This window comes from Balaenoptera acutorostrata, chromosome 11, assembly GCF_949987535.1.
Source record: "Balaenoptera acutorostrata chromosome 11, mBalAcu1.1, whole genome shotgun sequence".
NCBI lineage: Eukaryota > Metazoa > Chordata > Mammalia > Artiodactyla > Balaenopteridae > Balaenoptera > Balaenoptera acutorostrata.
This window is the reverse complement of record NC_080074.1, coordinates 99291749-99316591: the sequence shown is the minus strand read 5'-3', so window position 1 is coordinate 99316591 and position 24843 is coordinate 99291749. Positions and strand designations below refer to the sequence as shown.

Genomic DNA, 24843 nt, shown 5'->3' with positions numbered 1-24843 from the left:
TTTTCCTTTCTGCATTTTCTTATTTCTCTGATTAAATTTATTCTTTGACTAAAGTTTTTCTACAGACAAAAGGCAGGTAGAGGACATGGGTGGGGGTCTATTCTGGGAAGGCCTCATAGGGTCCTGCTCAGTTACATGAATTGAATGAGTTAAAGAATGTGCAAGTTTTTGGTAAACTTAAAGCGCTACATAATGTTGGTGTGAACTCCTTTTGTTGTAGATGGCAATTTACGGAGCTCCCCTCTTTCCATAGAAGTGGGTGCCTAAAAGTCATGACTGTACCTTGATCATGTCTATCTGACCACGGTGTATCAGAGTAGGGGTGGACGCCTGACCCAAACAGGGCTATATGGATTCTCCATCTTGAAATTTGAATTTGGACCAAAAGATGACTGTTCTGGCCTTGCTGATCTAATGTAAGGATATTAGAAACCTAGGAAGCTTTAGGGCAGCTGTATTCTATTGGGTTGGCCGAAGAGTTCATTTCTTTTTTTCTGTAAGATGGCTCTAGTAGCGCTTAGTTGTCTTTAACTTCATTCGAAACAATTTTGTTAGATTGTATTGTGACAGCTGTCATAACAGCGTGCATTTAAAAAAAAACATCAAAATTGGTGAATTTTTGTGTAGCCATTTTAATATTGAAGATGAAAAAAAAAGCAACATTTTTGGCATATTATGCTTTATTATTTCAAGAAAGGTAAAAATGAAACTGAAACACAAAAAAAGATTTGTGCAGTGTTTCATGATTCAGTCTTGGTAGGTTGTATGTCTAGAAATTTCTCTGTTTCTTCTAGATTGTCCAATTTTTTGGTTTATAATTGCTCGTAATAATATCTTAAAATCTTTTTTATTTGTGAGGATAATTGTAATATCTTCTCTTTCATTTCTGATTGTATGAATACTCTCTTTTTTTCTTAGTCTGGTTGAGGGTTTGTCAATTTTATCTTTTCAAAAACACAACTCTTAGTTTCATTGATTTTTAAAATTGTTTTTCTTTTCTCTATTTCAGTTATTCCTTCTCTAATTTTTATGATATTCTTCTGCTAATTATGGGTTTAGTTTATTCTTCATTTTCTGGTTCCTTGAAGTGTAAAGCTAGATTGTTTATCTGATGACTTTCTTCTTTTATATCATAGGCATTTATTCCCATAAATTTCTCTCTTAGTATGGCTATTGCGGCATCCCTTAAGTTTTGGTATGTTGTATTTCATTTTTGTTTGTCTTGAGATAGTTTTCAATTTCCCTTGGATTTCTTTTTTGACCCAATGGTTGTTAAAAAGTGTGTAGTTGGGACTTCCCTGGTGGCACAGTGGTTAAGAATCCACCTGCTAATGCAGGGGACACAGGTTCGAGCCCTGGTCCGGGAAGATCCCACATGCTGCGGAGCAACTAAGCCCGTGCGCCACAGCTACTGAGCCTGTGCTCTAGAGCCCACGAGCCACAACTACTGAGCCTGTGTGCTGCAACTACTGAAGCACGGGAGCCTAGAGCCCATGCTCTGCAACAAGAGAAGCCACTGCAGTGAGAAGCCCGCTCACTGTAACAAAGAGTAGCCCCCGCTTGCCGCAACCAGAGAAAACCCGTACACAGCAACACAGACCCAACGCAGCCAAAATATAAATAAATAAATAAATAAAATTTATTTTTAAATGTGTGTTGTTTTATTTCCATGTATTTGTGAATTTTTCCATTTTCTTTCTATTGTTGATTTTTTGTTTCATTCCATTGTGATTGGAAAAGGTACTTCTTAAATTTGTTGAGTTGTTTTGCAACCTCGTATGAGATCTATCCTCCATCTTTGAGAATGTGCCACGTGCACCTGAGAGGAATGAGTTGCACGGTATTTTTTTTTTTTTTTTGCCCTGAGCACCCATGGCAGTTTTATTTATTTATTTAAATTTTTATTTTATATTGGAGTATAGTTGATTAACATGTTGTGTTAGTTTCAGGTATACAGCAAAGAGATTCAGTTATACATATGCATTTATCTTCTGCATGTGTCTTTTAGGCCCAATTAGTTTATGGTGTTGCTCAATTCTGCTGTTTCCCTCTTGATTTTCTATCTGGATGATCTGTCCATTTTAGGGGGTGGAGTATTGAATTATCCTGTTATTATTGTATTGCTGTCTGTTTCTCTGTTTAGTTTTCTCAATGTTTGCTTTATGTACTTAGGTTCTCTGATGTTGGGTGCACATATATTTTAATCATTATATCTTACTGTGAATTGACACTCATCATTTTAGAATGACCTTCTTTGTCTCTTAAGACAGTTTTTAGCTTAAAATCTATTTTGTCTGATATATAGCCACCTCTGAGGTTTTTGATTAGTATTTGCATGAAACTTCCTTGTCCACCCCTTAACTTTTAACCTTTGTATGTCTTTAAATCTAAAGTGAGTCTTTTGTAGACAGTATACAGTTGGGTTTTGTTTTTTAATCCTTTCAACCACTCTATGACTTTTGACTGAAGAGTTTAGTCCATTTACATATAGAGTAGTTACTGATAGGTAAGGACTTACTATTGCCATTTTGTTTATTCTTGTCTATTTTGTATTTCTCTTGTTCCTCTCGTTGTCTTTCTTTGTGGTTTGATGATTTTTTGTGGTGGAATACTTTGATTCATTTCTCTTTATCTTTTTATATACCTACTGTATTGTTTTTGTTTTTGTTGTTACTGTGAGGCTTGCATTAAATGTTTTATAGGTATAGCAGTCTGTTTTAAGCTAATTAACAACTTAACTGCAATCACGTAGTCTACACTTTAATCCCGCTCACATGGTATGTAATTCATGTCAGAGTTTACTTTTTTCTATATTGTGTATCCATTAAGAAATCTGTGGTTATAGTTATTCTGCTACTATAGTTATGCTTTTAATGTATATACTAGGGTTAAAAGTGATTTATGTGCCACCATTACAGTATTACAATATTCTCTATTTGTCTTTATATATATCTTTAGTGATGAAATTTGTACTTTCATATGTTTTTATGTCGCTGTTGAGTACCTTTGTGTTTCAGCTTGTAGAACTGCCTTTAGTACTGCCTTTAGTAGTATAAAGTGGGTCTAGTGATGATGAACTCCCTCAGGTTTTTTTGGGGGGAAAGTCTTTATCTCTCCTTTATTCTTAAATGACAGTTTTGCTAGGTAAAGTATTCTTGGCATTTTTTTCCTTCAGTACTTTGAATATGTCACCCTCCTCTCTACTGGTCTCCAAGGTTTCTGCTGAGAAATATGATAGTCTTATGGGTACCCCCAGGTATGTGACAAGTTGCTTTTTCCTTGCTGCTTTCAAGATTCACTCTTTGTCTTTGACTTTTGATGATTTAATTATAATGTGTGTCTATGTAGACCTCTTTGGATTCAACCTATTGGGAATTTGGGGGTTTCATGAATCTGGATGTTCTTTTACCTCCCTAAATTGGGGAAATTTTCTGTTATTATTTCTTAAATGCCCCTTTATCTTTCTCTTCTCCTGGGACTCTCATCATGTGTATATTGTTTTACTTCAGGAGCTCCCATAACTCACATAGGCTTTCTTCACTCTTTTCTATTCTTTTTCTCTTTTTGTTCCCCTAACTAGGTAATTTCAAATGACTTGTCTTTGAGTTTGCTGATTCTTTCTTTTGCTTGATTGATTTTACCTTTGTAAATCTCTTGAATTTTCAGTTCAGTCATTGTATTCTTCAACTCCATGATTTCTGTTTGGTTCTTTTTTAATAGTTTCTATTTCTTTATTGAGTTTCTTATTTTGTTCATGTTTTGTTTTCCTAATTTCATTTAGATATCTATCCGTGTTCTTTTGTAGCAAATTGAGGTTGTTTAAGAAGATTATTTCAAATTCTTTGTCAAGCAATTCATGAATTTCCATTTTTTAAGGATTGGTTACTGGAGCTTTATTTGTTTCCTTTAGTAGTGTCATGTTTGTCTGATTCTTTGTGATCCTTGAAGACTTGAATTGGTGTCTCTGCATTTGAATGAGCAGTCACCTCTTCCAGTCTTTACAGACTAGTTTTAGCAGGTGAAGACCTTCTCCTACTAGGTTCCTGGACTGATGGGACTATCACTGAAGTCATGGTCAAGTAGGCTGGAGGCAGGTCTCAGGGATGCTTTGGATCTTCAGTTGACTCTAGGGTCACCAGACCTGTTACCATGGGGCACAGACAGCTGTTGCTCCTCCAGAGTCCCTGGAGGGACAGGAGTGCCTTCAGGGCTCTGGTTGAGTGGGGCTGAATCTGGATCACAGGGATGCTACCAGTTTCAGTCAGGTCCATGGTAGGTAGGCCTGCTACTGGAGTCACAGTTGGGCATAGTTCATGCTGGGACACATGGGTCTGGTAGCAGGACCATGGACAAGGAAGACTGGAGCTGAATCCGCAGGGAGATAGGGCTACTACCAGATTACAGCCAGGTCCATGGTCAGTGGGTCTGCTCCCAGGGTATGAGCCTGCCTTCTCAAAGCAGCTTTCCTCAGTCTTGGGCTCCACTGGGGTGCTACAACTTTCTACCTGGATTCCAAAGCTCCCCCAAAGACATTTTTATTTGTGCATGGTTTCCAGATTGGTATTTCTGTGGGAGGATAAGGGCTGGGGATTTCCTGTTCTGCCATCTTGCTAATGTACTCACATATTTTATTTTTAAATTTTTTTTTAAATTTATTTATTTTTAATGGCTGTGTTGGGTCTTCGTTTCTGTGCGAGGGCTTTCTCTAGTTGTGGCAAGTGGGGGCCACTCTTCATCACGGTGCGCGGGCCTCTCACTATCGCGGCCTCTCTTGTTGCAGAGCACAGGCTCCAAACGTGCAAGCTCAGTAATTGTGGCTCACGAGCCCAGTCGCTCCGCGGCATGTGGGATCTTCCCAGACCAGGGCTCGAACCCGTGTCCCCTGCATTAGCAGGCAGACTCTCAACCACTGCGCCACTAGGGAAGCCCCTTTATTTTTAAATTTTATTTATTTATTTATTTTTGGCTGTGTTGGGTCTTCGTTTCTGTGCGAGGGCTTTCTCTAGTTGTGGCAAGCGGGGGCCACTCTTCATCGCGGTGCACGGGCCTCTCACTATCGCAGCCTCTCTTGTTGCGGAGCACAGGCTCTAGACGCGCAGGCTCAGCAATTGTGGCTCACGGGCCCAGTCGCTCCGCGGCATCTGGGAACTTCTCAGACCAGGGCTCGAACCCGTGTACCCTGCATTGGCAGGCAGATTCTCAACCACTGCACCACCAGGGAAGCCCACATATTTTATTTTTTATTAGAAAGTTAAAAAATGTTAATTTTTACTGGATGAAATAAGTTGATGATTTTTTGTTATTGGTATAAATATTTTATGATATAATTTTGTAAACGGAGCTTAAATGACCTGATTAAATCTGCTGCACTATCTTGCATAAAGCGCATCTTAATACATTGACTGCATTTCTAGTTTCAGGTTCTCTCTTGTTTGTGAATTAATTGGAGTTAAGAATCTTCCTAAATTCTTTACACTTTTCTTTAAAATTTATAGTTATTTCCTCTAGGTCTAATAAATGGTATTTTAAAAGATTAATTTCCTTTGAGTCTTTCCAACAACTTCAACCCAATTTTTATGTAAAAACTGAGATTTTTTTCATATTTATACTCTCTCAGTTTGTGTAATTATTACTAAAATTTGTAATTGTAGTAATGCAGATTTGGCAGTAAACCACAATGATTCTGAGTAAGCATGTAAACTTGACTGTTAAGAGCAAAACTGTGTGAGGTTTTGAGAGATTATTATTTGCCACAAGCTTTTAACATTTCACTGGTTTTGTTTTCTGAAATGAAGAATGTTATTTCATCTGGTGAGTCTCTTAACTGAAGACTAAAGTTTTTACTATAATTCATTTAAATGTTATGTATACATGATATTCCATTGAAACTTTATTTCAGAGGAGTAACAAGTGTTAAGATTTTATGTTTGGAACAAAATTTACTCTATGAAGCAGCTTTTCACGTGACATAGGACCTTTTGGGGCGAAAATTTGAGTTTTGTCTGCTGTTTCTCCTGTGGCTCATCTTTGTATTAACCTGGTCTTAACATAGACTCCTTAATTTTTACAGAAGAATGCATAATTTACCGCAAAAATTCTTATAGTTCATTAAGAATGCAGTTAATTTCTAAGTCAAGAGACAGTTATTCTTCCACCGGTTTTCTTTGGCAGAAGCTGGGGTGGAGTGTTTGGAGTCAGAAGATATTTCATCCTTTCAGTTACACTTTTTAAGGATGTTGAATCTATTCACTTCCCTATATATTTATGCTCTAACTTTTGTGAAACCAAACCACTGGAAAACTACACACCTGGACTATATTATCTTGGCTTGTTAACAGGATTTCATTAGGTGGCTTGCTATTTAATGTTATCAACTAGTCATAACCTCTTTTTTCTTTCTCTTTCTTTTTTTCCTCTCTTATTTCATCAGAAGATGGTTGCAAAAAACAATAATATTTAGTTACTTAAAACCTACACAGTCTGACTCATCATAGACATTTAATAACAATAAATATTTATTAAATGAAGAACCGTATTAAATTTAATTCTTAAATTGATGCTAAATATAGATTGTTGTTGAAGGCATTATTCATCATTACTAGTTGATGATAAGTTTATGAATTCATTCAGCAAACATTATATTGATAAATTCTGTTTGTGATAATGTAAGCACAAATAAACAGTCACTATTTAAGAAGAGAATTGGAGAGAAGAAAGTAACTTTTCATTTTTTCAAGTTTTTCAAATATTTCTCTGATTATAAAAATAATGCACATGTAAAAATATAGGCATGAAGAAAATAGCAAGCAACACATGATCTTCCACTCCATATATTTCCAGTCTATAGGTATTATTGTATATAATAATATATATGAAGAGGCAGTTGTAAATTTTCCTTTTCCTTTTTTTTACCATTTTGACCTTTTAAAAATGTACACTTCATTAGTATTAAATTAACAATTTAACAATTAAATACATTCAATTGTTGTGAAACAGATTTCTAGAACTTTTTATCTTGAAATTTAGAACCTATACTCATTAAACAACCACTCCCCTCTTCCCCTTTGTTCTAGCTCCTGATAACCACCATTCTACTTTCTGTTTCTTTGGCTTTGATTACTTTAGATACCAAGTGAACTAATACAGTATTTATCTTTTTGTGGCCGGTTATTTCATTTAGCATAATGTCCTCAAGATTCATCCAGGTTGTAAATGTGACAGGACTTCCTTTTTAAGACTGAATAATATTCCATTTTGTGTTTATACCACATTTTGTTTATCCATTCATCCATCAGTGGACATTTACATTGCCTCCACCTTTTGGCTATTGTGAATAATGCTACCATGAACATAGGTGTACAGATATCCCTTTGAGACCTCACTTTTAGTTTTTCTGGATATATTCCCAGAAGTGAGGTTGCCAAATCATATGGTAGTTCTAGTTTTAATTTTTTGAGTTCTCATAGTATTTTTCATAGTGGTTGCACTGTTTTACAATCCCACTTACAGTGCACAGAGTTCTGATTTCTCCGTATCCTGGGTTTTTTGTTTTATTTTTTGATAGTAACCGTCCTAATGGATATAACCACAATAATAATAATATCTTATTGTGGTTTTAATTTAGATTTATTTGATGATTAGTGATGCTGAATATCTTTTCATATGCTTATTGGCTATCTGTATATCATCTTTGGAAAAAATGCCTATTCATATCTTTTGCTCATGTTTTAAAAATCCAGGTATTTGATTTTTTGTTGTTGAGTTGTAGAAGTTCTTTATATACTATGGATATTAACCCCTTATCAGATATATGATTTGCAAATATTTTCTCTCATTCCATAGCTTGCCTTTTCACTCTGTCAACTGTTTTTTGATCTATGGAAGTTTTTAAGTTTGATGTAGTTCCAGTTATCTCTTTTTGCTTTTGCTGCCTGTGCTTTTGGTGTCATAGTCAAGAAATCATTGCCACATCCAATGTCATGAAGATTTTCCCCTGTGTTTTCTTCTGGGAGTTTTATAGGTTTAGGTCTTACATGTATTTCTTTAATCCATTTTGAGTTAATTTTTGTATGTGGTGTAAGATAAGGGTCCATCTTCATTCTTTTGCATATGGATATCCACTTTTCCCAACACCATTTATTGAAGAGACTGTCCTTTCACCATTGAGTGGTCTTGGCACTGTTGTTGAAGATCATTTCATCATATACATGAGGGTTTGTTTCTGGGCTCTCTGTTCTCTTCCATTGATCTATTTGTCTGTCTTTATGCCAGTACCACACTGTTTTGATTACTGTAGCTTTGTAATGTTTTGAAAACAAGAAGGGAAAACCCTCCAGCTTCATTCTTTTTCAAAATTGTTTGGCTATTCAGGGTCCCTCAAGATTTCACATGAATTTTAGGATGGATTTTCTTTCAAAAGTGTGATTTTACTACACCATACATTTTGCTCTGCAATTTTTCCATTAAAACATATATTGGAGATACTTCCCATGTCAGCATAAATATCTATATTAAGAGAGATATATTCTTTTGAATAATTACTTTATATATACATATTATAATAAATCAATACCATATAGATAATCAGTCAGTTTTCTGTTTTCTAGTTATTGCATCAATGAGCATGCTTGTCATTGCAGAGTAGTCTGTACGGTAAATTACTAAAAGTAGAAATATTGGATCAAAAGGTCAAGGCTGGACTATTTACAATAGCCAGGACATGGAAGCCTCCTAAATGTCCATCAACAGAGGAATGGATAAAGAAGATGTGGTACATATATACAATGGACTATTACTCAGCCATAAAAAGGAACGAAATTGAGTCATTTGTAGAGACATGGATGGGCCTAGAGACTGTCATATAGAGTGAAATAAGTCAGAAAGAAAAACAAATATCGTATATTAACGAATATATGTGGATCTGAAAAAATTGGTATAGACAATCTTATTTACAAAGCAGAAATAGAGACACAGACTTAGAGAACAAATGTATGGATACCAAGGGGAAAAGGGAGGGTGGGATGAATTGGGAGATTGGGATTGACATATATATATACTATTGATACTATGTATAAAATAGATAACTTATGAGAACATACTGTATAGCACAGGGAACTCTACTCAATGCTCTGTGGTGACCTAAATGAGAAGGAAATCTCAGTGCTCTGTGATGACCTAGATGGGTGGAATGGGGGTGGGGTGGGAGGGAGGTCCAAGAGGGAGGGGACAGGTATGCATATAGCTGATTCACTTCGTTGTACAGCAGAAACTAACAGAACATTGTGAAGCAACTCTACTCCAATAAAAATTTTTTTATAAAGGTCAAGGCTGGGATGGAAGTTCCACGAGGGAAGGGATTTTGCTCATCTTTGTATCCCCAGTGCCTATAACAGTACCTGGTATGTACTAGGTGCTAGGTGCTAAATAAATAGTAAATGAATAATAAACCCAACAACCAAGCAAATAAATAAACAAATAAGTAAATAGATAAGATATAACTCTTGAGCTAAGTCTCAAAAATTGAGACGGTATTTGCCAAAATATGGCAGACGATGCTCATTGGCTTAACTACTCACACAGCATCTTTCTCCCTAGCCATCTTCAAACCATGGGTAGCTATTTGATCTAATCTGGCCAGTGACATATAAATGGAAAACTTCTGGGTGGGGTTTATGGAAAACTTCTGCTCTCTTAATAAAAAGAGCAAGTTTCAGTAGGCACACCAATGAACGTTTTTATTTATTCTTCCTGCATGGAAAATGGATGTAATGCTTGAAGTTTCAATGGCCATCTTGAGCTGACAAAGCAACAAGCAGGAGGATCAAGGTCTGCATGCTAAGCAAGTCCAAAAGATAGAAAGGGCCTTGGTCTCTGCCAGTATTATTGGGTAATTTTGTGAACCTTGGAATGTCAACCTATGGACTTCTTCCCTATTTGTTTAGCAATTGCTAGTTGCTTTTCTGTTATTTATTGCCAGAGGGATTCCTAGCTGATACACAGACAGATGCAAAATTCATTCTAAATGGATAGAGAAAGCAAGGACTTAAAGTAAGTTTGCAACAATAGGGAGAGGGAGAAAAATATGGATTTGAAGTGTACTGGACATGACTCAATTACTAGTTTAATATTGATGAGCATATTGCAGAGAAAAGTTACAGTACTGCATTTTATCTTGTCTGATACACTATTGATATAAAGGACACCATTATCTAATATGCTACTTAAACAAACCTCATCTGATTAAATTATGATACACTACTGATTGTAAAATATGTCATGATTAAAGAGATGTGAAAAGATGTGTATCTTAGAATCATTAAAAGCTGGTAATAGCTAATATTTGTAGGTACTATATGCTAGGCATTGTGCTAAGCACTGTATTTCAGTTATTTTGCTCAGAAATTTATAAAACAATTATGGACTTATCCATTTCAGAGATGATAAATAGAGAATGACTATAGGTTTCTCACTAGGGCTCTAGTGGATGATCTTGCTAGTAACATGTAGAGAAACTATCAGGTAGAGTCTTAGATATGTTGGATTTGAGGCTCTCTTGTGAAATTCAGTGAAGGTATTCAGTAGGGAGTTGGGTATAAAGTTCAGAAGTGAAGGAAAAAAAGACATTGATTAATTGGGTCATTCATCCATTCAGTCAATATTTAAGCCTGCTATGAAACAGACTCTGTATTAAGTACTGAGATATTGTGAAGCAAAGCAGTCAAGTGGAGAAGATGGATATTATTTAGTCAGTCCACATATATTTTAATGCATACTTTGTACCAGACACTGTTCTGTGGTTAACAAAGACCATATGTTTCTGCCATTGGGGAGTTAACATTCACTTGCATCAAAATTAAGAATGTGGCTTGTGAAAAGCATGTGAGCATGCTGACAGATCTCACTTTAAATTCACGACTATAGACTTTGGTACAAACACAGCCTCCATGCAGTGCTACTATATTGCTCAAGTAATTTTGTCCTCTCACTCTCCCATGTCATTGTTTTTGTAAACAATGCCTTCTTTTCTCTCAACTGATGACATCGCTTCTTAATTTACTGAGACAATAGAAGCGATCAGAAGTAAAACTTCTGATCAGCTTCCACCAATACTGAAACTACCAGCTCATCTGCATCTGTACCTATGTACTCTGTCTTCTCTTGTGTTGCACCGGATGAACTGTGTATGCATCTAAATCCAAAGCATCATTTTACTTTTTTTACTGCAACTTATTCCTTTTTGCATACTCAAAAACTTCATTACTAGATTGATTTACCTCTCCCTACTACACCATAACTTTATTATTTTCATTAGCATATAAATATATATTTCATCTGTGAGAAAACAAATTCTTGACTATACATATCCCTCTATCTACCTCCCCATTTTTTGTTCCCTTTTCCACAAATCTCCTCTCAATATTTGTCCAAACTTACTACTTCCACTTCTTTTCCCATTATTTCATGAACTGACTCCCATCAGGCTTTGTCTCCACCCGTCAGTCACCTGTGATCTCCATGTTGCCAATTTCAGTGGTCAATTCTCAGTTCTCATTTTATTCTATCTTTCAGAAGTAACTGACATAGTTGCTCACTCTGTTCTTGAAATCCTTCCTGAAGCAATTTCTTCACTTGAATTTCAACATCCTGCACTTTGATTCTGTCAATCATTTTCAGAATCTTTTACTATTTGTTTTCCTGACACTTAAACGTTGTCGTGTCTCAAAGTTCAGTCTTCTAATTTCATCCCTTCTCAAGTCACATTCTCTCCAAAGGGATCTCTCCTTGTCCTAGGGCTTTAAATGCTGTATTTAGAGAGTATTTAAACTCTCATTCTCAAACAATTTCTCATTGCAAAGTATCTATCCCTGATTGCTCCCTTCTGATTCAGAATTGTATTTAGAACTGCTTACTCTGACTCTCCACTGAAGTCTTATAGGCACCTCAGATTCAACAAGTTCAGAATTAAACATCGGATTCTTCTTCTCTTCCCAGTCGTTTTCCTCTCAGTAAGTGGTATCTCCATTAAACCAATTGCTCGGGCCAAAAATATGTGGATTCATCCTTGGTTTCTTCCTTTCTACTACTTCCAACGTAAAGTTTAGCAGCAAGTCAGAATATATCTTTAGTATGCTCCCTTTTCTTTATTTCATCTCTGCCATTCTAGTCTAAACAACCAGCATCCTTTGCCTCTACTAGTGCAAGGGTCTCCTAACTTGTATGCATGATCCTACCACTGCTCTCTTACAATCCACTCTCTCACAAAAGCCAAAATAAATCCTTTAAAATAAAAATCTAATTACATCATGCCCTGGGAAGCTCCTCTAACAGCGCTCCATGATCCTGAAAATAAAGTCCAAAATTTTTACCAAAGCCTACAAGACCCTACAGGATTTGGCTATTTCCCTCCCATGGTCAGATCTCATTTTTATGGCTTGACCCTGTCTTTTTTTTTTTTTTTTAAGTTTATGTATTTATTTAACGTCTTTATTGGAGTACAATTGCTTTACAATGGTGTGTTAGTTTCTGCTGTATAACAAAGTGAATCGGCTATACATATACATATATCCCCATATCCCCGCCCTCTTGCGTCTCCCTCCCACCCTCCCTATCCCATCCCTCTAGGTGGTCACAAAGCACCGAGCTGATCTCCCTGTGCTATGTGGCTGCTTCCCACTAGCTATCTATTTTACATTTGGTATATATGTCCGTGCCACTCTCTCACTTCTTGACCCTATCTTATTGACTCTGCCACACTCACGCTGGTCCCTTTCCTGTTTCTAGAATACATAAATCCTGCTTTTTCTCAGGACCTTTGCACTCCCTGTTTTCTCTTCCTGGGGCACTTGGAATAGGCATGACGTTTTCTCCTCTACTTCATTCATTTCTCTACACCAGTGCCTCCACACAAAGGCCTTTCCTGACCACTCTACCAGAATAGCAGTCCTCTGCACATTGTCCTCTATTTCCTTACCCTCTTTTTTATTCTTTTTTTTTAAAATAAATTTATTTACTTTATTTATTTTTGGCTGCCTTGGGTCTTCGTTGCTGCGTGCAGGCTTTCTCTGGTTGTGGTGAGTTGGGGGGCGCTACTCTTCGTTGTGGTGCGCGGGCTTCTCATTGCAGTGGCTTCTCCTGTTGCGGAGCACAGGCTTTGGGCACGCGGGCTTCAGTAGTTGTGGCACGTGGACACTAGAGCGCGGGCTCAGTAGTTGTGGCACACGGGCTTAGTTGCTCCGTGGCATGTGGGATCTTCCTGGACCAGGGCTTGAACCCATGTCCCCTGCATTGGAAGCTGGATTCTTAACCACTGTGCCGCCAGGGAAGCCCCTCTTTTTTTTATTCTTCATAGCATATTTCATTACACATATATATGTGACCATATAACACTGTATATAAATATAAATGACTATATGACATAAAATATATTACATGTAACTATATGATACTATGTGTGTATATATGTGCATATATATATATATTATACTATTATAGAATACTATTATATAGTATATATATGTATTAATGCCCAGAACAGTGCCCAGTTGTTCATATTAGGTGCTCAATAAATAATTGTTGAAGGAAAAAAGGACTAAAATTAATATATAAAAGAATACTGTTTTGGCAAATGTTGGTCTTTATATTCAGTTTTTCAAATGTGATTCCAATGTCCACAGAGTTGTCTTTTCCAGCACAGTTATTTGCAAAACTGATAAGCATTCCTTTTGTGTGTTTAGTCACTGATAGAACATGTAGAGCTGAAAAAGCTAAGTATTGAGGACTTGATGTCTTCTATTAGAGAACATTTTCCAAGTTAAAATGTATTTATTAACATTCTAGGGACAGTAATTTGATTGTGAATTAAGCTATGAATTTACTAACAGCTATGTAACTCACATTTCTGTTTTTTATAAAGACATCATGGTTTCTTTAGATTCCTTGCCAATATTACATTAGACAATGGCAACTTCATCATTCTATGCTATCAGTAATTTATTCCTTTCCTTTATTTCTATCTATCCATCCATAACATTAATTGCACACACACTGAGTTCAAGGTGAATAACTCTTCCTGAAAATGCAATGAGGTTCTTTCTTTGTGAGCTCATGTGGGTGTAAAATGTTGACATAAAGAAAGCACTGACAACTGGGGCCTGGATATTACTTGAACAAACATGACAGTCAATGTGACACTTCTGGAGCAGTTTCTTACAGCAAAGTACCAATGACACATCCAATAATATCAAAATTGTTTGAGGACAGAAAAACAAGGAACTCAAAATTCTTTTTATGAACTGAGGATAGCATTGATTTCCAAATCTGGCAAAGATAACACAAATAGACTAATTTCACTTATGTATACCAATTAAATGTCTTAAATGAAAATTTAGTAAACATAATCCAGCAGCAGATTAAAGAATTATGGATTTTATGCCATGACCAAGTTCATTTTATTTCCATAGATGTAGAAAGGCATTTGACAAAGTTAAATATCCACTGAAGGTCAGTACCATGCTTAATAAAACATTAAAGTATTTACAGTAAGTCAGAAGTAAGACAAAAAGTGTATCTCCACTACTCTTTAAGTTTGTTCTACAGGTTTCATTCAGTACAAATAAAACAAAATAAAATAAAATAAAATAAATAGGTAATAAGTATAAAGGAAAAGGTAAAGTTAGCATTATTTAAATACAAGATAATTTTATACTTGCAAAATATAAAAGAACTAGAGTTGGATAGTTCTCCTAGAATTTCTTCATTTTTTAAAGATCTTACTTCTCTCTCCTCTTCCACCTGTATCATTTCTAGATTTCCATCTTTGAGCTCACTAATTCTCTCTTTCATATGGTCTGCTCTATTTTCAGTGCTTTCTAATGCATTCTTCATCTTATTTATTGAGTTCTTCCACTCTAGTTTCTGTTTGGTTCCATTTTAGACTTTCAGTCTCTTTGATAAAGGATTTCTTCTGTTCATTCATGTTATTCCGGGGCTCATTGAACTGCCTTTCTGAGTTTTCTTGTAGCTCCTTGAGTTTCTTCCTAACAGCTATTTTGAATTCTTTATCAGTTAGATTGCAATATTCCATGACTTTAAGTTTGGTTCTGGAGCATCGTCATTTCCCTTGTCTGATATCACGTTACCATGGCTCCTCATGGTACTTGATGAGTTGTTTCTCTTCCAGGACACGTGAAGTAGCAAACACCTTTCTTCTTTAGGTAAAACTTTTTCCTTTTTAACTTAATTAGAAAGATTCAATAGGTTAATGATTCGAGAACTTTCTTTTGTTTTCCAGTGGGTGGTACTATAGCACAAGTTTTTTTGGATTTTCTTACCTGAACTACTGCCTCCAGTTGTATCTGAGAGTGGGCACTTTCCACCCTCCACTGCCTTTGTCAGAGGTGTTGCCTGGTGCCCTCATTGTCGCTGCTCTCGCCTCCAGGATCACGGGTCCCTTAATGCTCCAGTGTCAGTGGCATCACCACCTGGAGCACCAGGATGGCGGGTGCTTCTGACACATCCAGGGCCTCCTGGGTTGTAGGCTCTGGTGCTGTGAGGGGAGGAGAGGTGGGGATCCAGGGTCATGGGTGTCTCTGCCATGGCTGGGATTCTTGGGTCATGGGTGCTGTCACTATATGTGGGGGGGGTCGAGCTGCAGGCACCTCTGTGGCTGGAGGAACAGGGTCACCGGCCCTGCTGCCACTGTTGTCCGATACCCTGTGGCTGCGGGTGCCTCTGCAGCCAGGAGGCCAGTGCGCTTCTTTCCCTGATGCTACCAGGTTGTCTGGGGCTGCGGGCTCAGCCATTAAGGCTGACGGTCCAGGATTGCAGGCGCTACTTCCAGTGTTCCCCTGGCTCTGCCTCCTTTATGTGTCCCACTCCACCCACCTTTAGATGTACAGATGTTTGAAATTCTCTGATGTCCTGATGTGTTGGACAGAAGCACCTTTGTTTAGCTGTGGATGTTTTACTCATTGTAGATTGAAGGGGAGAGATAAAGAGAGCATCTCACACCACCACGATGCTGATGTCACACCAAAAAGATTGTTCTTGCACTGGTGGGAGATAATGGTGCTTCAGATTAAGATTTAGAATGGAGGTAGGGAGAGCAAATTTAGCTGATTTAGTGATGATAATGCCATTGCCAAGATAGTTCATACAGGAGGAAAGGAAAAGTGAAAAGAGGGCAAGAGTTTGATGTGGTTATAAGACATCCAGGTAGAAGATGTCCGGAAGGCGTCTACCTCTTCAGCAGGGATATCCCAGGGTGATGCTCTGTTCTTCTTATTGTAACTATCAGGTGGCACATGTTTCCATTTCTCCCATTTTGGGTGATATTAAATTCAATCACTTGATTAAGGTGATATGTGCCAGACTTCTTGTCTATAAAGTTATTTTTTTCCTTTGTAATTAATATTTTATGGGGAGGTACTATCAGACTATGTAAATGTCCTACTTCTCATCAAAATTTCAATGAATTTATTTATTTGTTTATGCCAGTATAGTCATGTTTTCCTACTTTATTTATTCATGGGTTATCATCTGTTATTTCATTATTTATTTTGATGCTCAAATAGTCTCAGATTTGGCCAGTAAAAGTCCATTTAAGCTGGCTTCTGGGTCCTTTTGACATGTCCTCATCCTTCTTGAGCAATTATCTTCTGTCCCAAGATATTTCAGACTAATCTTATAATTTTCCTCCTCTTTTTTTTTTAGCAAATGACATTAGAAATCAAGAACTGGGCTGTAGGTATGCCCATTATTTTTATGGTGTCCCTACTGGGCTTTCTCAGCAAATAGAGCTGCAGAGTTTATGTATGTTTAAACACATAAACATGTACATACGTTCATACATACTCCGCTTGGCTTCTGATGTCCCACACATAGACTAGCCCTCCGTAAGGACACCCTCCTCCTCTTGCTCTGGCTCTGACAGCTTGAGCCAGGCTGCCCTCCTTTGTGAACCTTCTTCTCACCCTTGTCCGAGTTGTACACCCCACCATCTACTGTCTTAATTCTCTTCAACTCCGTGTGACATCTATCTTACCTAGCCCCATCTAGTGGTGTTGGGCTGGATTGTTTAGAAAATGAAGGGAAGAGGTAGAGAGCTGACTTTTACTTCTTTTGCGGCTTGCTACATTTTTCAAATTTACTTTAGTAGCCATGCTGTTTATAAAATAAACAAAATGAAGGAAAAATAAACAAACAGACAGGCCTAGACAGATAAACAATGGTAAATGCTATTTATTCTGTGAGGAAATTAAGTTTAATTCCTTCAGGGGTTGCTTAATTAGTATCTAGTTAAAATAAATAGAAAAGCCACTTTGTGGCTTGTCTTCTTATTTTCTTGATAGAGTCTTTCACAGAGCAGATTTTTAATTGTAATGAAGTTCAGCTTATCAATTATTTCTTTCACGGATAGTGCCTTTGGTGTTGTATCTAAAAAAGTCATCCCCATAACAAACGTCACCTAGATTTTCTCTTATGTTGCCTTCCAGGGTTTTATAGCTTTGTATTTTACATGTAGGTCTATGATAGATTTTGAGTTAATTTTTATGAAGAGTGTAAGGTCTGTGTCTAGATTCCTTATTTTTCTTTTCTTTCTTTTTTTTTGCATATGGATGTCCAATTGTTCTAGCATCATTTGTTGAAAAGGCTATCGTTGTTCCATTGTATTGCCTTTACTTCTTTCTCAAAGATCAGTTGACAATACTTATATGGGTCAATTTTGGGGTTCTCTATTTTGTTCCACTGATCTGTTTGTTTCTTCTTTCACCAGTACCACCCTCTCTTGATTACTGTAGCTTTACAGTAAGTCTCAAAGTTGGGTAGTGTCAGCCCTTTAACTTTGTTCTTTTCTTTAGATGTTGTGTTGGATCTTTTGCCTTTCCATATAAACTTTAGAATAAGTTAATTGATATCCAAAAAATACCTTGCTGGGATTTTGATTGGGACTGCATCGAGTGTATAGATCAAATTGGAAAGCACTATCATCTTGATAATATTGAGTCTTCCTAACCATGGTCATGGAATATCTCTCCATTAATTTAATTCTTTGATTTCTTTCATCAGAGTTTGATAAGTTTTCCTCTTATAGGTTTTGTATACATTTTATTAGATTTATACCTAAGTATTTCATTTTTGGGGGTAGATAATGTAAATGATGCTGTGTTTTTAATTTCAAAGTTTACTTGTTCATTGCTGGTATATAGGAGAGAAACTGACTTTTTATATTAACCTTGTATCATGCAACCTTATTATTACCACTCTATGTAGCTATCTGATATTAGTCACAGGAGTTTTTTTGTTGATTCTTTCAGATAGCTACATAGGTAATCATGTCATCTTTGAAAAGAGTTTTATTTATTCTTTCTCAATCTGTGAAACTTTTAGTTCCTTTTATTGTCTTATTGCATTAGTTAGGACTTCTAGTACGATGTTGGAAAGAAGTGATGAGAGGGGATATATTTCTTTTGTTCATGTTCTTAGTGGGAGGTTCTAGTTTCTCGCCATTTAGTGTGATATTAGTTGTAAGTTTTTCGTAAATGTTTTTTATCATGTTGAAGAAGTTCCCCTCTATTTCTGTTTTGCTGAGAGTGGGTTGGATGCATGGGTGTTGGATTTTGTCAGCTGCTTTTTCTGCATCAATTGATATCATGTAATATCAGTTTCTTCTTTAGCCTGTTGATGTGATAGGTTACATTAATTGATTTTCAAATATTGAACCAGACTTGCATACCTGGGATAAATACCACTTGGTCATTGTGTATAATTCTTTTATACATTGTTGGATTTGATTTACTAATTTTTTCTGAAGATTTTTGCACCTATGCTCATGAGAGATATTAGTCTGTAGTTTTATTTTCTTGTATTGTTTTGGTACAGTTTTAGTATTATGTTAATGTTGGCCTTATAAAATGAGTTAGAGAGTATTTCCTCTTCTTCTATCTTCTGGAAGAAATTGTAGAGAATTGGTGTAACTCTTTCCATAAATGTTTGATAAAATTCACCAGTGAACCCCTGATGGTTTTTGTTTTGCAAGGTTATTAATTACTGATTCAATTTCTTCAGTAGATATAGGTCAATTTGAATTGTCTGTTTATTCTTGTGGGAGTTTTGGCAGAAGTGTCTTTCAAGGAATTAATCCATTTCATCTAGGTTATTAAATTTGTGGGCATAGCATTGTTCCTAGTATTCCTTTATTATCCTTTTAATGTCTGTGAGATCTCTAGTGATGTCCCCTCTTTCATTTCTTATATTAGCAATTCATGTCACCTCTCTTTTTTTCTTAGGTGGCCTGCTAGAGGCTTATCATTTTATTGATTTTTTCAAAGAATCAGCTTTTTGTTTCATTGATTTTCTCTATTGATTTCCTCTTTTCAGTTTCATTGATTTCTGCTCTAATTTTTAAATATTTCTTTTCTTATGCTTGCTTTGGACTTAATCTGCTCTTCTTTTTCTAGTTTCCTAAGATGAAAGCTTAGATTACTGATTTTAGATGTTTATCTTTTTCTAAAGAATATATGCATTCAATGCTATAAATTTTCCTCTAAACACTGTGTTTGCTGTGTCCTACAAATTTTGATAAGTATGTTGTACTGGTTCATTGCTGGTATTTTAGGAAAGAAACATTATATTAATTTTTTTCTCCTTCAGAAACTCTTTTATGTTCTCTAAAAGATGCAAAGACTACTAATGCCATATAGAAAATTTATAAAAGTCTTTTCATTTATCAACTTTCTTACAATATATTTCTAAAGTAGGAATTCTAGGAAGAGCTGATCGACAAGATATTAGAATTGGCCACTTAAAATCCTAAGATTCATATGGAGTCCTAAGAGATTCTGAATAGCCAAAGCAATCTTAAGCATGAAGAACAGAGCAGGAGTCATCATATTTCTTGATTTCAAACTATATTACAAAGCTATAGTTATCAAAAGAAGATGGTATTGGCATAAAAACAGACACATTGACCAATGGAACAGAATAGAGAGCCCAGAAATAAACCCCCACATTTACAGTATATTGATCTTTGACAAGGGAGGCAAGAATACACAATGGGGAAAGGATAGTCTCTTCAGTAAACGGTTTTGGGAAAACTGGATATCCATATACAAATCTTACACCATAGAAAAAAATCAACACAAAATGTATTACAGACTTTAACATTAGACCTGAAACTGTAAAACTCATAGAAGAAAAGATAGAGAAAAAGCTTCTTGACATTGGCCTTGACAATGATATTTTAGATATGACATTAAAGACACAGGCAACAAAAGCAAAAATAGCTAAATGGGACTACATCAAACTAAAAAGCTTCTGCACAGCAGAGGAAACTATCAGCAAAATGAAAAGGCAATCTATGGAATGGGAGAACATATTTGCAAATCAGGTATCTGATAAAGGGTTTATATCCAAAATATATTAGGAAGTCATAGAACTCAATAGCAAAAAAACAAATCACCTGATTAAAAAATGGGCAAAAGACTATTTCTTCAGATAGACATTTCTCCAAAAAAGATGTGCAAGTGGCCAACAGGTATATGAAAAAGTGCTCAACATCACTAATCATCAGGGAAATGCAAATCAAAATCACAGTGAGATGTTACCTCACATCTGTCAAAATGGCAGTTATCAAAAAGAAAATAACAAGTCTTGGTGAGGATGTGGAGAAGAGGGAACCCTTGTACACTGTTGATGGGAATGTAAATTGGTGCAACTACTATGGAAAATAGTAGGGATATTCCTCAAAAAATTAAAAATAGAACTACCATATGATCCAGCAATTCCATTCCTATTTATCCAAAGAAAACAAAAATACTAATTTGAAAAGATGTATGCACCCCTATGTTCATTGCAGCATTATTTACAGTAGCCAAGATATGGAAGCAACCCAAGTGTCCATCAACAGATGAATGCATAAAGAAGATACGGCATATAAATACAATGGAATATTACTCAGCCATAAAAAGAATGAAATACTACCATTTGTGACAACATGGATGAACCTCGAGGATATTATGCTAAGTGCAATAAGTCAGGCAGAGAAAGACAAATACCATATGATTTCACTTAACTGTGGAATTTGAAAAAAAAAACGAACAAACAAAACTGAAACAGACTCATAGATACAGAGAACAAACAGTTGGTTGCCATAGGAAAGGGGTGTAGGGGGATTAGTGAAATAAGTGTGGGAGATTAAGAGGCACAAACTTTTAGTTAGAAAGTAAATGAATCATGAGGATGAAATGTACAACATGGGGAATATAGTCAATAATATTGTAAGAACATTTTATGGTGACAGATGGTAAGTAGACTTATCATGGTGATCATTTTGTAATGTATAGAAGTATCAAATCACTGTGTTGTGCATCTGGAACTAACATAGCGTTGTAGGTCAACTAAACTTCAATTTAAAAAAGAGAAATATACTACTGCAGAAATTGCTTTAGTCTTTGCTTGAAACTGGTTACTCCTCATATGACCATGCCATTGTCCAACCCCTCAGCCACTTTGAAGCCTGGCTGCTTGGCTGCTTCTATGCTATATTTGGACACAGGAATATTTTCTGAGACTGGGAGCTCTGTGGTCGAGAGTTGGCCTCACACAGCCATTTAACTCAGAGGTCCTGGCTTTTACCCTGGGTGCAATGATGGAGGGGCCCCAGGTGCCCACTATCCTGGGTCCCATAAACCTCCACCCACCTCCTGGTTTTGAATTCTTCCTGCCATTGGGGCTTCTCCTCTAACCTCCCTGCAAAAGGCTTCTTTTTCCTCTTCCTCAGGAACACCTAGAGTAATTTGCCCAAGTAGCCAGGGTTTTCACAAAGTTATCTTTAAGCAACCTCTGCTTCTAACCTTGAAAGTTCTTTACGCAAAAGACACAAGGATTAGGCTACACTTTTGAAACAGGGAAGGGAAAAGTACCGGAGGATAAGAATCAGCACAGATCACATTCTTTCCAAATCCTTTTCAGCAGTGAAACCAAAACACTGGCTAATACTTTAGTAAATTATTCTTCCACATTAGGAAGGGGAAAATGCTGGGAAAACTGAGAGATGTTTTGTTTATTTTGGGAAAAGAAAAGTGGGCTTGTATACTTTCAGTTAAGGTTTGTTTGTGTAACTTTGTTTTTGGAAAAAAAAAGAGAAAAAAAAGATAAAGGGACAAGGAAGAGCAGGCTGGTCTTGTTATTATTTGGGAAATTCCTGTTTTCATATGTATATATCTCCATAACCTCATATTATTGAATAAAAACATGTAGAGACTTATGTTGTTCTGTATAATTTTTTTATACAATAGTGAATAAAATGACCCTTCTCCCAGTTTCTTCTTTGGTCCTTGTTTGATAATGCCATCACTGCCCCACACATATATATTCTTTCTGATTCTGCAAGCAAGAATATGGTTCTGGAAATCTGGAATTTTAATCCCAGGATTCAGTAAAGAGCACTAGCATTGAAACGTAACTGTTTTTTCTGGGAGCAGCAAGATGTTGGGAAAATGTGTTTATCTTTGTTTCCTATTTCTACCATTCTTTATGAAAAAATGCATCAGCAATATTTGACCTTATGAAAAAGGGATCAAAATACATAGTAATAAGTGGTACTCTATGTGTCATTTGAGGGAAGGGACTAGTACAGAGTTTCTTCTTCTCTCTTTGGAAAATATGAAGATGAAATTTAAAAAGTGGTCTGAACTGGGGAGAGAATTCTTAGACCTCTGGCTGACCTGCCCTCCTACCCTCCCTCCTGTTGGCCTATGTAATCCCTGTGATTGAGAATCCATTGTTTTATGCAAAATTCTTTCTCACATTCTAAATCAGATCTTTTGGATCATCTTCAAAGATTTCTTCCAAGTTTTCCGTTGTGAAACCTGTGCCTTGTGATTATGGTCTGCAGTAAGGCCAAGGAGAATAGTTTCTTACATTGCTTCTGGCTCTTTCTCTGGAACAGTTTAGATAAAATGAGATGTATAGAAAAGTCTCTGAGATGTTTAAAATACAATGCAAATATAAAATCACATCAATACTTGATTTTCCTCCCCAGAAAAAAGAAAGAAGAAAAGAAAACCCATATAAAAATTAAAAATGAATGGATAAAATTCCTTCACAAGTATGTTGTGTAGGTTGAGAATTCTCTGACCAAAAGCATAGCAACTGAAACAAAACTGGACTTCTGAATCAAATGAACATCCATTTCTCTCCTTTTCTTTTCCTAATGGCCCATTTAAAGGATGCTGAAGACAGAGATAGAAACCCACAGTAGGGCTGAAAATGAGAGACAACCTCATCAGGTTGATGGATAAGTTTCTTGCAAATTAACTGAAATGAATGAGGAATTATACATACCTAAGGATGAAACAGCAGGGGGCGCAGCAGCCCAGAACATTGAGGTGTAGAGATTGAAGCCATTATTTTGAGCAGGAATAGATTCTAATCATGGCTTGCTCTTTCTGGTGACCAGACCCCATCCTGAAGCTATCCAGGAGCCCACGAAAAGTTGCCTCATTAGAAGAAAAGACCTCCTATCACCTAAAAAATTCCAATGGATTTAGGAGATCTGTGTCAGAAACTAGGGTCAAAGACCAAATATTCGAACAAAAGATTCTCCAAGTACTCTTATACAAGGGTTTTAGGAGCACTGTGCCAGGAACCAGGGATATATATATAGGTTCACATATCTTGTGTGGTTTTTTAAATATGAATTTTAGAATCAGCATCTCTGATCCTAATGTTATTTGAATTGATTACATAAAATTTATAAATAAATTTAGGGAGACTTGACATTTGACATTTTTATAATGCTGACTTAACCTATCCAAAAATATAGTGTGTTTTAACATTTGTTCAAGTCCCTTTTTGTGTTCTTCATTACTAAAGTTTTTCTTATATATGTTTTAAACATTTCTTTAACATTTATTCCTGGGCATAATGAAAAAAATCAAATCCAGGACAATAAATGTACCCTTGGAATAAAAATGAAGTCAGAGTTTTGACTGTAGCATCCAACATTAACATTCAGACTAAATAAGGGTATGCCTAACCAGTACTTTTAAGTAGAAAAAAATGACTTTAAGAAATTTAGGAATATTCCTCTCAGACTGTATTTGCTAGAGAATAGGGATTCTAATAGTCTTGGTCACAGAAGCCTCATAGGTGACCTAAGGTAGAGGTGCCTGTGTTGGAGCGATTTGTGGGTGTTGCTTTTGTCTCTTGGAATACATCTCATTAAGACTGATATGAAACCCATGACATTTTAAAAGACAGTTGTAGTAACAGAAGCACTGCCAGATGGGACATTAAAGAACAGACACAGTTCAAAATGAAAAGAGATTTCAGAGCCCTCAAACTTCTATAGACAGGAAGAAGACTGAGAATATATCTCAACTGAAAACATACGTCCTTTCTCGTGGAAAATAAAGGATGAATTAGAGTGTGGAGTGGATTCTGGAGCCGCAGAGATCCACTCTGAGGAAGCAAGACTGAACCCTAATTAGAGCACTGACGACATGTGCCTGGTTAGATTTCAGAGTGGCTATGGACCATTAACTGATGTGTTTTTTTGAACAGAAATATCTGTTACAGTTGTCTTGTGATTGTCCCCAGCAGGGTGGCAGCAGATAACTTTTCTCTTTAGGTCACAGATCTTCAGATTGAGATGAACTATGCTTGAGGAACTGAAATTAAGGCAGATGACCCCAAGAAGTCTCATCTGTACTTGGACCTAATTTAGATGACAAGATCCTGCATTTCAAGCCTGAAGCTGATGTCATAATATGACAAGACATCTAATGTTGGAAGGGAACACGGATGAGTATTTTTTACCTGTAAGAGAGATGCAGATGATTA

At 36.3% G+C, this 24843-nt stretch overlaps 2 protein-coding genes across 4 annotated transcripts in view; one reads left to right on the top strand and one right to left on the bottom strand.

Annotated features, from left to right (window-relative positions):
• A2M (alpha-2-macroglobulin) overlaps positions 1 to 11564 on the bottom strand; it is a 60241-nt gene extending 48677 nt beyond the window's left edge. Inside the window, exon 1 of the mRNA XM_007196108.3 lies at positions 11504 to 11564. The gene's annotated coding sequence lies outside the window, so the exon portion shown is untranslated. The remainder of the gene's footprint in view (positions 1 to 11503) is intronic.
• The window catches only part of KLRG1 (killer cell lectin like receptor G1), a 185129-nt gene that overhangs the window by 126410 nt on the left and 33876 nt on the right, over positions 1 to 24843 (top strand). The window lies entirely within an intron of this gene.